This window comes from Thunnus thynnus, chromosome 11 (genome assembly GCF_963924715.1).
Source record: "Thunnus thynnus chromosome 11, fThuThy2.1, whole genome shotgun sequence".
Lineage (NCBI taxonomy): Eukaryota > Metazoa > Chordata > Actinopteri > Scombriformes > Scombridae > Thunnus > Thunnus thynnus.
The window spans coordinates 34,069,385-34,081,824 of NC_089527.1; the positions used below are offsets into that span (position 1 = coordinate 34,069,385).

General features: G+C 41.4%; 1 protein-coding gene across 1 annotated transcript in view; it reads left to right on the forward strand.

The window, feature by feature from the left end:
* The window catches only part of enox1 (ecto-NOX disulfide-thiol exchanger 1), a 248,150-nt gene that overhangs the window by 204,472 nt on the left and 31,238 nt on the right, over nt 1-12,440 (forward strand). The window lies entirely within an intron of this gene.

Sequence of the window (12,440 nt, forward strand, 5' to 3'; positions counted from 1 at the left end):
GGTTCCATAGGAGAGGAGTCTGATAGCTGAAGGCTCTGCCTCCCATTCTACTTTTAAAGACTGTAGGAACCACCAGTAAGCCTGCATTCTGGGAGTGCAGTGTTCTAGTGGGATAATACGGTATTATCTCATATCTCTTCAAGATATGATGGTGCCTGACCATTAAGGGCTTTGTAAGTTAGGAGAAGGATTTTAAATTCTATTCTAGATTTTACAGGAAGCCAATGTAGCAAAGCTAAAATGGGAGAAATGTGATCTCTTTTTCTAGTTTTAGTCAGTACACGTGCAGCTGCATTCTGGACCAGCTGGAGAGTCTTTAGAGACTTGTTAGGGCAGCCTGATAATAAGGAATTGCAATAATCCAGCCTAGAAGTAACAAATGCGTGAACTAGTTTTTCTGCATCTTTTTGAGACAAGATGTGCCTGATTTTTGCAATATTATGTAAATGAAAAAAGGCAGTCCTTGAGATTTGTTTTATGTGGGAGTTAAAGGACATATCCTGATCAAAGATAACTCCCAGATTCCTTACGGTGGTGTTGGAGGCCAGGGTAATGCCATCCAGAGTAGCTATATAATTAGATAATGTGTTTCTAAGGTGTTTAGGGCCAAGCACAATAACTTCAGTTTTATCTGAATTTAGTAGTAGAAAATTGCAGGTCATCCAGGTCTTTATGTCCTTAAGGCATGCTTGGAGTTTGTTTAACTGATTGGTTTCATCTGGTTTCATTGATAAATATAATTGGGTATCATCTGCATAACAATGAAAATTTATGGAGTGTTTCCTAATAATATTACCTAAAGGAAGCATATACAAGGTGAATAGAATTGGTCCAAGTACTGAACCTTGTGGAACTCCGTGTCTAACCCTTGCCTTCATGGAGGATTCATCATTAACATGTACAAACGGTCTGATAAATAGGACTTAAACCAGCTTAATGCAGTTCCTTTAATGCCAATTAAAGTACTTAGGGTCAGGTCCAAGTCCTTCTACACAAGTCCAAGTTATTTTTCATGTTTCTTTAGGGCAAGTTTAAATTACATTGATTTAAGATTTCAAGATTTAGTTTATTGTCATTTTTTTGTGTACTTGCATCCACAAAAAATCCCCGAAATGCTGTTCCTCTCAGCCCACAGCAATTCAACAATAAAAAAAAGATAAAGATATATATCTAAAAATCCCTTAAAAATGGATAAAACATGTAAATCCCAAAGAGAAAAATAAAAAAACAAAAGCACAGGCATTAAAGTGCATTTGGAGAGAAAGTGCTTGTCTCAGTTTAGTGTTGACAGCTGATGTTCAAGGGGGGGAACAGTCCGTTGATGATCTTGACTGCTTGAGGGTAAAAGCTATTTAGCATTCTTCTGGATTTGGCACAGATGCTCCTGTACCTCTTACAAGACTGCAGGAGGGAAAACAGACTATGAGAAGGGTGGTGGGGATCCTTTATGATGCTGGAGGCTCTGCGAACACAACGTTGATGGTAAATCTCCAGCAGGAAGGGGAGTGGGGCACCAGCAATCTTGCTAGTTGTCTTAACTGTCCTGTTCAGATGATGTTGTTTGGATGCTTTACAGTTACCAAACCAGGAAGTGAGGCCATAGGTTAGAGTGCTTTCAATGGTGCCTCTGTAGAAAGTGATAAGGGCTGGAATGGGGAGACTTGCCTTTTTAAGTCTCTGGAGGGGATGGAGCTGTTGTGCTTTTTTAACGATGGCCAAGGTGTTACTGGTTGAGGTCAGGTTTTCCACTAGGTGCACCCTAAGAACTTGATGTTACTGACCATATCCATAGCCGCGCGATCAATGGTCTATGATGTTGCCTGCTATCCCTCCTGAAGTCAATCACCATCTCCCTTGTTTTGTTGATGTTGAGGGAGAGACTCATCAGGCCGTTAGCTGTTCTACCTCCATCCTGTATGCAGATTCATCATTATTGCTGACAAAACCCACTACTGTTGTATCATCAGCAAACTTGATGATGTGATTGGTATTGAATCTGGCAGTACAGTCATGTGTTAGAAGGGTGAACAGCAGGCGCTCAGGACGTAGCCCTGGGGTGAACCTGTGCTCACTGAGATGGATTTTGTCCAAGTCTCAGGTCATTCAAGACAAGTCCAAGTCAAGATGTAAATCATTCATGACAAGTCCAAGTCATGTCTCATGTAATTAAGGCCAAGTCCAAGTCATGTCTCAAGTTCTACACAGGTGTAAGCCAAATCTTAAGTCACTTTAGTCTTAAGTCATTCCATGTCAAGCCTTAAGTAATTTGAAACAAATCCAAGTCATTTCAGCTACTTTAGGCAAAGTTCATTTAATGAGTCCAATCAAATCTCTTCTCAAGTAATTAGTCTAATGTAAGTAGTCTAATGTTGTTTCTGACAAGTGTAAGTACACATCAAATGTCAAGTCATCCAAAAGAGGCCCAAGTCAAGTACCAAGTCAATCAAGACAAATCTCAAGTCCTTCTGGGCAACTTTGGTCAAGTCATGTGGTCATAAGCAAATTGGAAGTCAAGATGCAAGTCTTTCAGGTATATGCTGACCAAGATTGTGGTGTTTCTCTTAATGCAGTGGCCTGATAATTTTCAAAATGTGCAGCTTTGCAGGGCCTACCTGGTGCTGTGATATTTTTATCTTATTGTTCTAGGATTTACCAGGTAACTATTTGACACAAGACAACTAGTCTCAAAGCAGTCAAGTCCGAGTCAAATCTCTCCAGAAGTCTTCCTTTTAGGGAGTTTTCAGACCTGTGCTTTTTAGTCTGGTTGAATCAGACTCTAGTTCGTATTTTCCGATTGGTGCGATTTGTTTGGGCAGGTCTGAGTAATCGTATTCGATTGCAGACCAAAACAACCGTACAGAATCCTTTCAGAGGAAATAGTCTTGGTCCTGTCACAAACGAACTCTGGAGTGGTTTACTTGTGGTGGGAACATGATCCGACCTCGATCCGACCCAACTACTAGACGTACTCTGCAAGAGTAAAAAGGACTCGTGCATGGGTGAATGCATCAGCGTGTAGTCTGTCTGCCAGAAACACTGTCATTAATTTGATTTTTTATCCAGTTTGAAGCCACATTTTTACAACACATTTTTTAGATCTTGGTTGTTTTAACTGTTGTATTAACTGGATGAAGGATTTTAATCATTGGATTGCTGGATTTTAAGATATCAGTGAAGCAATCTACGCAAACATGAGTGGCAGCTCTACTTCCTACCACTCACCAAACAGCATCATAGAAACACTGTCTTTTAAAGTGTAACTGTTTTATTCAGCATTTTGAATAGTTTTAATCACTGTGTTCTTTTGCCCTGGAGTGGAGGAGACTTCGACAGAAAATTTGGCTACTGGGATAAACCTCCTCAACCAATGAACACCAAAGAAACAATAACAATAACTATTGCTGACAGGCATCTGAAGCATCACCATGGCGGTGTGTAGACTTTGCCAGCCAGCATAATTACAGCTAAAAGAGGACATCAGACAGTTGAAACAGGACCTGAAGAATTAATCCTGGGCTTTTCGTCCATTACTGCTGCACAGGCCAAATGGTGTGTTTACCGAGTGTTCAGCTACTGTTGCACACAGCCCCAGTCTGGTCCTCTAGTTGGTCAGGCATGCACATTCAGGCGACAGTTATCGGCTCCTCTGCTGCTGTCTGCTGTTGACTGGACCCAGCCCCCCACGTGGTCAGGCATGAACACACGGTGCGGCGCCCACCGTCAGTGCTTGTTGTTGGCACTTCTTTAGACATGGTGGTGCGGGGGGCCTGGACTTTCTGCTATCCAGGTGCCTGTGTAAAGGACATTACACCAACTGCTCAGCAGCTCATTAAACAGCATAACTCTGCAACTGCAGTCATTATCCAGGCCGGAACCAATGATATAAAAAACCAACAGTCCAAGACTCTCAAAGAGGACTTCATGCTCCTCATGGACAGTTTGCTGGACACCGGGAAGTAGGTAATCATTTCTGGCCTTTTTAAACAGACCTCAGCTTTTTAAATCAGGTGGCTTCCATCCTTCACAGGAAGGCTCACGCTTTTTATCCACAAACATTGAACTGACTCTGCACTCCTGCAAGGCTTCTCATACCCACTGACTATCAGATAACACTCCCTCTAAACCTTCTCCTTTCCTCTCCAATCATGTGATATCAAAAATTCCTGTCCTAATTAGAGATAGAGGTAACGAGGTGCATCCAACTCGGTTTGTACAATTATCAAACCTAATTCCTATTCCTGGCCAACAGACAATCATTTCTCTTGCCTCTGCTGGAGCCACTCCTGATGGGTCAACTGTCAGGATGGCTATGCTCAATGCTCGCTCCATTGCCAACAAGACATTTCTCCTCAAAGACTTATTCATTAGGGAAAATATGGAATTTCCATTCCTCACTGAAACTTGGCAGAAAAATAAGGAATAGCACCTCAAGGCTATCAGGCCAAATGCAGGTCTTGCAGTGACTTAGTATGACTAAAGTTGGTCAGTTGAAGCCCATCTATTGTATTTTAATTTACAGACCTCCTGGCCCATCTGGCTTTTTCCTGTCTGATTTTACTGAGTTCTTATCTTCAGTTAATAAGTTAGACAAAATTTAAATTATTAGTGATTTTAACTCTTATGTTGATGATGCTACGTCTAAGGTTGCATCTGAATTTCTTTACTACTGATTCTTTTAACTTAATACAATATATTTCTTGGCCCACACATAAAGCGGGGCAAACTTCAAAAATGTGCGCTTAGAGGATTTCCTTGTCAGCGATCATAGGTGTATACTTTTTGATGTTTATTGTAATTTGGATCCGCTGCCCCATAAACATATGTCTTGTAGGCGCATCATTAACCAGAGCACAGCTGAAAACTTCACAGCTTTGTTTGATCCTGATGTGCTGTAAAGCTGTAATGATGTGGAGACCTTGGTCCAGTTATTTAATGAACACTGCTCTTCTGTATTGGATATAGTGGCTCCTTTTAAATCTAGACAATTCTTTTCTGTAAAATTCTCACCTTGGATTAATGAGTCTATCTGCAATTTTTGGCAGAAATGTAGGAAGACAGAGTGCTTATGGAAAGCCACCAAACTAGAGGTCCATTGGCTGCATCTTAATGAGCTTTTAATCTGTTTGAATGAAATGATGAGGGAAGCTAGGACTGCCTATTCTGCCATCTTTTTTAAATGTTTTGTGGACAAAGTCAGTGATATCAGTGCAAATATTCCTCCATCATCAAATCAACATACCATTGGTGTTTCCTGCTCCACAATCCTGAATTCCTTTTCTCCTGTTTCCTTAGAGGACATCACTAAATTGTAGGGCTGTAGTCTCCCAGTCGACTAGTCGATTAGTTGGTCGATATGCTTTCATCCGACCAAATTCTCATTGGCCCAATAATCTCGGTGTTCCTCTCATAAAAAGAAAAGTGCTACATCAGTAGCCTTCCAGGATTAATCCCTTATTTCCTGCAGCGGGAGGAACAGACTCATAGATTACCTGTGAAAATGGGGGTGTATTCAAAACACCCCTGTTGTTTTCACAACTTTGAACTCGCCCAACATAATGGAAACTGCTAATTCTAACTGTACTCAATGTTTACTGAGCGTTTACTGAAACAGTGTTTCTCCTATAATTATAACAACGAGAACCCCTGCCAGGCCCGAAAAATATTTTTTAATGCCAAAAATAACGCCAAATATCCATTCATTCTGAAATCAATAGCATTTGGGAGTCCCTGTGCAGCGCTGTTCCGGTACATGATTCTACCTCTGTGTCGTTGCCTGGGAAACTATTGGTAGCATAACTCCATTAAGGAATACGTCATTGTGTAGTATGTTTGCGTAGTGAATGGGAAACAGCGAGTGGCAGGAAAGTGACGGTGGATGCGAGCAGAGCAGAGGAAAAGGTTAGCAGTAAGTTGTCAGTCTGGCAGTAAATGTACAGTACAGACTACAGTGTAACAGTTTATAAATGCTAAAAAGTCACACCTGTTGTTTCCCCAAGTGCTGGAAAAGTGAAGGGGGTTAGCTCCAAAGTTAGCAACAATGGGTTAGCCTAACCTGAAGACGCTAAACAGAGAAATACAGAACGGAGAAATGTGCACTATGTCCCATTACATCCAACCTCCCCGCGACTAATCGATTCGTTGAAGATTATGTACAATTTCAGTCGACCAAGATTTTCTTTGGTTGACTACAGCCCTACTATTTATACATTCTTCCCTCATCTTTGTTTGTAAATGTTTTTAATTCAATTGGCTCCATTGTTGTAGCCATGATCAATCTCTCCCTTTCAACTTGCTTTGTTCCTAGCCAATTTAAACATGCTATAGTTCAGCTTTTGCTGAAAAAAATAAATTTAGACCCCACCCTCCCAATGAATTATAGGCCTATAGCTAAGCTGCCTCTAATGTCCAAACAGCTGGAAAAAGTTGTCACCAAGCAGCTTATAACTGTTTTAGAAACACATAACCTGTATGATTCATTTCTATCAGGTTTTCGAAAACTGCATTCAACAGAAACAGCTCTGCTTAAAGTTAGTAGTGATATTATGATGGCTGCAGATGATGGGAAATGCTCATTATTGGTGTTACTTGACCTCAGCTCTGCTTTTGATACTGTCGATCATGGTATTCTTTTAAAGAGGCTAAACCAGTTAGTGGGTATTTCCAGGATTGGTTCTCATCCTATCTTGCTGATGGGAGTTTTTCAGTCTCTGTGGGTCAGTTCATGTCAGACACAGTGTCTCTGACATGCAGTGTCCCACAGGGTTCCGTCCTGAGTCCTATGTTGTTCTCTTTAAATATGTTGCCCCTGGGACAGATTATTAGCAGTTATAGTGGCATCTCTTATCATTTTTATGCCAATAATATTCACTTGTATTGCTCTTTTAAACCTGATGAGAGTCACCAATTGTCCATTTTAAATGATTGTTTGGATGCTGTCAAGATTTGGATGGCTCACAACTGTCTTCAGTTAAAAGCAAATGAGACAGAAGCTCATGAAAATTTTATTCCAAACATCAAGCAGTATATGGGGTAGTTAAGTGTTTGTGTTCAGCATAACCATAACCAGCATCATCTTTGACCAATCCCTGTCCTTAGATAATCATGTCAGCCAGCTTATGCGCTCATGTTTTTTCCAATTGAGGAACATTGCTCCGTTGAGATCTGTGGTAACCAAGGTTGAGATGGAGATGATTATTGATGCTTTTATTTCTTCTCATTTAGATTATTGTAACGCTCTTTTTACCTGTTTAAATCAAACTTCTCTGAACTGTTTCCAAACTGTCCATAATGCAGCTGATTGGCTTCTAACTAGAAATAACAAGAGATCACATATCACACCAATTTTATCCTCTCTGCACTGGCTCCCAATTAAATTTCAAATCTATTTTAAAATACTGGTGCTAACCTATAGAGCCTTGCATGTTCAAACACCCCAGTATATAGCTGACCTCCTCCGCCCTCATATACCCAATTGGGCTCTTAGGTCTGCTGAACAAAAATTACTGGCTGTCCCTCAAACCTGCTATAAAACCCAAGGTGACCGTCCTTCAAGTTGTTGCACCCAAGTTATGGAATGCTCTCCCCTTATTGCTGCGATCCCTAGACTCCTGTGACATCTTCATGAAGCAGCTAAAAATATTTTTATTCAGACAGGCTTTTGGTTAGCCTGTCTGAATGTAATATTCAGACAGGCTAACCTCAGGCTACTTCATGCACATTGAATGCACACATCTGCATTTTTTGCAAACCACTTCTCATAATACACCAATGCTAACTTATTCCTTACAGAGGGGGCAAGATTTCCAATGTCCACTGAGGACAAATGTGTTAAGAATTAATTGAAGAAAGGCACTCCACTTGAGCGGTATCAAAAGTAATCCAAGTGACTGTTGTATGCACAATGTGAACAGGAACTGCTCATAGCCAAAGTAGAATCACTTTCTACGGTGGTGATTTGCCACATTGTAAACAAATAAGCTATTGGCTGAAAACAAAGAGGTGAAGATAGTTTTAAGTTCAATATTCAGACATTCCACGATGATCTTCCTCAAAAACTTTGCAGCAGTTTTCACTAGACTTGAGTGCAAGATAAAACCTGAGTGATGTTTTACAGCTGTTATTGAAGCCTGCATTTTTCATGACTTCACAGTAGATGGGAAATTGGCGAGTTGAAGTTTGGAGTTTGTTGAAGTTTTTCAGACCATCTCAAGAGTGCTTTTCAAATTTTTGTAAATAGCTAATTTTTTTCAAGAGACCAATCATTTGGATTTGGTATTACACAACCTCATTAAAATAAAAAAAAACTTATGGCAGGATGAGCTATTATTTTGTCTGTCAATAGCTTTCTCATATTTTATCACACTACAGTCAAACTTAACATTCATCTGTGCCTTCTGCCATTATACCCACAACCAGTTTTCAGTTTTTCAGTTTTCTTGTTTTTGTTTTGTATTGTTTTTTATTAAATAAATAATATGGCATTGCAGTTCTGACACTTTATAGGGTTAATAGTCCCACCCGGACCATTAACAATTACACAGCATTTATCTAGACTCAGTTTAGAGTCACTCTTCTTTTCTTTTCTTTTTTGATGGTAGGTTCAAATATGAAAATTATAGGTGCAATAGATGACAGCAAACAACTATTTGCTATGTAAAGATATAGTGGAGTAATGGCGGCCTGAGCAGTGAATGAAGTCACACTCCCTCTGTTTGTGTTGTTATCTGAGCTTTTCTGTTCTTTGTTTTGGTAGCTGGTCCAGCAACATGTTAGTGCCTGTGACCATGCATGTTAGTGCATATGAGTCCCTCTGCGTCCTCCACGTCCATTTCCAAGATGTCGGCCACATCACAAACTTTCTCAAATTACAGCTAAACAGTACACTAAAATATGTTTCTAAAAGCATTTGAGGTGACAGAATCTTGATCCATATTTGGTCAGCACTGCCAACTTTGACAGTTCAATCAGAGTTTCATGAGCTGTCAGTTCAAGGACAGCTTTTTTTTTTTCCCAACATTATTGAGTAAACAACACGCATATTTGTTTTGGTCTCAGATGTTGGTGCTCATAGTCCATGTGCATGAGACAAAGGCATGCAGTCTTAAAGCCTGATAACAAGGCATGGCGCCAGTGAAACAAAGGGAGTCCAAAATGGACTCTGTCTCCCAACATGCACTGCTCTGTTTGTACCTTGGTGTTAAATCCAGAAACTCTCGTCTCATTGGCAGAGACGCTCCAACACCAGAGTATGTCATGGTGACTCAGCCGTGATGTCACTGCCTTTTAAGTACTGGGTGCACCTAAAAATCTCCGCCTGTCCATTGTAACTGAACTAGGGGGAAGCTCTGTCTCTCTGTGAGCCAGTTTGCTAAAGGACGTAACCCCATGCATGTGTACTTTCCCCCACCAACTGAAAGATTCTCCCCTCACTGGACGAGACAAGACTTCTCCCGTGTTCACCCAAACACAATCACCGGATCCGAGAGAGACCACCACCGCTGCTGCAAGCCAGCGCTCTCACTGCCTGCAGAAGGAAGAAACGGATTTCTTCACAAAGAAGCGGATAACTTCTCTGCCTCGCTCTTCTTCAACCAAGTTGACTCCGCTGTTTCTCCGCAATGCCCGCCAAGGATCAGCTGCCGCAAAACCCGCCGACGGAGTGCGAGGACAGCCCCATCAGCATCCGAGCCGAGGAACCGAGCCAGGCCAAAGACGGACTGAAACACACACCCTGCTTGCTTTCTGAAGCAACCAAGTAAGAGGTTTAAGTCTGGGCAGAGTTAGGTTATATTGTGTGGTATTTTCAGCTTCAGTGCTGCTGTTGTTTTTAGCTTTAAGCTTGTTTGTTTTGTTGTGTGAATTGACAGACCCCCGAGTCTATGGAGCTATTTCCCTATCTTTATTCAAGAGTGTGGTATATCATTTTGAGAGCATAATTTATTGATTTCACGTTCAAAGTTTGTAATTTCTCCCTCAAAACCCTGCCCTCGCACTCAAATAGCCTCTGCTTGTGCTTAGATTTGCTCTGTTTCTGCTCAAATTGTGTGCTTGCACTCAAATATAATGTTGCTTGCACAGATTTCCTGCGCTCAAGCTTCAGCCCTTCTCCTCGCACTCAGGCTGCTTCTGCGTGCTCGTGAAACTTCTGCGCTCGGATTTCTCCTCTGCTCTTGGATTTTTTGTGCAACAACTCTGTCAAAGTCCCCCAACCAATAGAAGGCCAGGTTTAGTGTCGACCAATGAAATGATCCCTTCCTCCTTGCGAGCTTGTTCGCTTTACTTCTTAGAGCGTCCCGTACGGGCAGGTACTCTTTAACTGGGTTCATCCACTCCCACCCTCCAGGGCTTTATAAAATGTACTTCCCTTGCTTTATTTATGACTTTTGGAATAAAAGGACGATTCATTTATGCACCAGCACCCGTGATTTTTACTATAGTAGCTGCATACAGTATTATTGTAGCCGCATGGCACAGTGCCTGCCTGTTGGTGTGCTGGAGGAGAAAACAATGTCACCTTCATCACAGTCCGGATGGAGGAGCTGCTAACCAGCCTGAGAAAACTACAACTGTGGGTCCTTGTAACACTTATCACTTCAATTTTTCATATAAAAAATGAAGTTCAAGCGACCATCTCGCCTTCTCACACGGGCGTAACCATTGAAACGTTTATGATGAAGGTGACATTGTGAGAAGGTAAGTTGCTTTGTCGATCGGAAATCAGACAACATGCGTTACAAACTGCCGTCTGTATGCCCACTCTCTGTGGACAAAGCAACTGCTTTGCTCTCCCCCCACGGTCGCTTTCCCTCCTCTCTCTTCCCTCTCGTTACTAACCCACACACATACACACACGCGCATCTTCTTACACATCTGACGGTCAGATAATGTAGGACATAGCACCACTCTGCCCCTCTTTATCTGCCATCAGACACATGTGTTTTACATGGAATTGGGTGAGTGCAGAGACACCGACCTCGAGGCAGCACCACCTTGCTATTGTTCTAGCCAAGACACCGTGGTCACTTCCACCATTTGGTTCTCGCGTGACGTGACCTCCTCCTATAGTGTCGCCATCTTGCGTGCACACACACACACATACACGCTCCCGCTTGTATGTTTTCACTGTACATAGCTGTATGTTTGCTTAGGTAGACTTAGATTTTAGATAGTGATTCATTGCTCAAAGCATTGGCTAACTTTGTTAATTTTGCTATTGTTTAATAAAGACTGTTACATCTTTAATGAGAAGTCTTTTGTCATTATTGTGTTTTATATATTGTGAAAAGTGGCTGATTGAGAGAGTCAGAGCTCAAATTTATATCTTCTTTGTTCACCTGTGAATGTTGATATCCCCCAGATGTTAGCATTCTAGGTGAACTCTTTTATGAGACTTACCTTATGTAGACCTTATTTTTTGGTTATTGGTCCCGGTTTCCGGGTGGTACCCTGTAATGATTAAGTCATATTCAGAATTTTATTCATTTTTATAATTAATCATTATCTCTGATAATGATTAACTCTGATAATGATTAATTATTGCTAATAACCAGCCATGGTCCTCACAAATTTGATAGTTGGTGTCCCCATGTGAGGCTCTCTAATGGTGTCCTGTATTATTAATTCATATTAATAATTTCTAGCTTTTATGAATTATTACTAATAACCAAACGCACTCCTACCAGATCCAAAATGAGTTTTTACCCTATTTTGATTGGAATCAGTTCAACTCCGTCAATTGTGTCATTTCCGGTTGCAGACTGTTTACTGATAGCGTTTTTACTGCTCTCAACTCAGTTACTTTTGCTATATTCTTCATTACTGTGGATAATTCCCACCAGTTTAAATGCACCCACTGTGCATTTAAACTTTCACTAGTTCTGCTCAAGCACTCTTAGCTCTCTCCTTCCTTTAGAGACTTTTCTTGCTAATCCCACAGTTGTTGGTTATTTTAGCTCAGCAGTTAGCTTAGCAGCTAACTTAGCTAAGCAGTTAGCAATGGCTTCTCTCTCTCCCTCTCTTCCTCTCTGCTCTCTCTTGCTCAGTCTGTCATATGTTTAGCTATTCCTCTGCCTCCTTTAGTGATAATGGTATGTGTAATAAATGTAGTTTATTTGCAGTGTTGGAGGCAAGGCTCAGTGAATTGGAAGCACGGCTTCACACCATGGAAAACCAGTCATTATCTACTGTAGTTAGGCATCCCCCAGTAGCTGATGCAGGCCGACCTAGCATAGCTCCTACTCCCCCGAGCAGCTGGGAAGCCAGGGTGGCGTGGTGACTGTCTGAAGGAAGCATAGCCCTAAGCAGAAGCCCATGGTTCACCATGGTAAATGGACTGTACTTGTATAGCACATTCCTAGTCTTCCGACCACTCGAGTTCTTTTACACTACGTGTCACATTCACCCATTCACACACACATTCATACACTGAATGGGTACATGGG